Source organism: Abrus precatorius, unplaced genomic scaffold, assembly GCF_003935025.1.
Source record: "Abrus precatorius isolate BTA unplaced genomic scaffold, Abrus_2018 Scaffold8, whole genome shotgun sequence".
Taxonomy (NCBI): Eukaryota; Viridiplantae; Streptophyta; class Magnoliopsida; order Fabales; family Fabaceae; genus Abrus; species Abrus precatorius.
The window spans coordinates 8,711,964-8,713,880 of NW_020874428.1; the positions used below are offsets into that span (position 1 = coordinate 8,711,964).

The 1,917-nt window shown below is 34.0% G+C and overlaps 1 non-coding gene across 1 annotated transcript; it reads left to right on the plus strand.

Annotated features, from left to right (window-relative positions):
* Positions 1-414: 414 nt before the first annotated feature.
* LOC113848582 lies at positions 415-521 on the plus strand. Its single transcript, XR_003501847.1, has one exon. It is a non-coding gene; the product is annotated as a small nucleolar RNA R71 (small nucleolar RNA).
* The last annotated feature ends 1,396 nt before the right edge of the window (positions 522-1,917 follow it).

Here is a 1,917-nt window from a genome sequence, read left to right on the forward strand (position 1 = left end):
TGAAAATTTTTCATATAATTCACTTGCTCTTGTGGTTCACTTGTAGATGCCTCGCATGCACCATTTACATGATTTCCTCCACAAAAATCACAACTTAGCTGACTGGTAGGCATACTCCCTATTTACAGATTGCTGATTTGTTGTGTTAAGGCAGCTAATTATTCTGAAAACATTTGATTTTGTAGCTGAGTCTGTGCAAGAAAAGTTTCCAGAACCTTAGCTTCATGACCAGAGTTTCTCCCTTGATTTCTTAAGTTTGAATTCTGATACATTGAAGATGTCATCATCTCAATAATTCTCTGAGCTTCTTCCAAGGACTTTGTATTTAATGAACCTTTAGCAGCAGCAACAACCATTGTTCTTGTTGCTGCATTCATCCCATTATAAAAAGTTTTCAATTGCATCCAATCTGGGATACAATGATGTGGACACCTTCTAAGTAATTCTTTGTACCTTTCCCAAGCTTCATACAATGATTCTCCTTCTTGCTGTGCAAAGGATGTAATTTCTCCTCTCAACTTAGCAGCTTTGGATGGAGGGAAGTACTTAGTTAGAAACTTATTCACAAGTTCTGTCCAGGTTGTGATGCTTCCTTGTGGTTGAGCTTGTAACCAGCATTTTGCTCTATCTCTCAAGGAAAAAGGAAATAGCCTCAATCTGATAGCTTCTTCACTAACTCCATTCATTCTTATGGTGTCACATAGCTGCAGAAAATTTGAAATATGTAAGTTAGGATCATCAGAATTTCCTCCAGAAAACTGATCCTGTTGGACTAAATGTAGTAGGGCAGGTTTAATCTCAAAATGGTTGGCTTGAATAGTTGGCCTAATTATAGAAGAGTTAAAACCTTGCATGTTAGGAATAGCATAGTCCCCTAATGTTCTAATTCTGTTTTGCTTTGCCATTTCTATTGCTGGATTTGGTTGTCTCAAAGGTGTAGGTGTTCTTTTCACTCTAGGATTACTCTGAAATTCTGGAGAATGGACAGCTTCTAATTCACTATCACTCCCTATGACTTTTTCTGCTCTAGACTCTTTTCTCAATCTTCTCAAAGTTATGTCTATGTCAGGATCAAAGACCAGAATTGATTTATTCTTGTTTTTACCACGCATATACAAATCAAATTAAAATAAAAATTAGACTACAATCAGTATTCAGAAATGCACAACAGAAATCATGCAAAATCTATCAGTAAAAGTATATAGAAACTTAAATCTAGCAGTTGCATAATTGTAAAGTCATGTAAAAATATGTAGAATGGCAATTACAAATATGAAGAACAATGAAAACCGAAATTATACAGATAAAAAAAAATGTAAAAACTCTATGCAGCAGACAGTAATATTATGCAGAATACTACACAAAATCAAGTAAAATTATGCAGAAAGCAATTTGAAAGCAAAGCAACAAAATAAATGCTCAATCTAGTTACTTTTCTACTACTAATGATATTGAAATGCAAAATTCCCCGGCAACGGCGCCAAAAACTTGTTGTTTGCAATCTAACACTAGCAAGTGCACTAGGATTGCAGCAAGTAATGAGTAAATTTAAGATCCAAATATCGTCTCCACAGGGAATTTAGGTTTCAAATACCACTTCATAGAATTATAACCATTTAAGCTTTTTCAAAATTGGACGGAGAGTAGTAACATGTAATAACAGCAAACTAGAACAATTAAAAGTAAAATGAACTTGCAGAAAACAGAACAATGAACAAACAATTATGTGATAATAGAGGAAAAAACCATAGCTAGGGAATTGCTTCACCAAAACTCCAATGTTTAATCAATAAAGTTCTGAATTAACAAGGATTTTGGAAAGAAAGACAATCAGTTTCACGTTCTATTGTTAAGAGGTTAATTCCTTAACTCAGTGAACCTAATATTCAATTAAAACATTCTAATTCCTTAGATCTG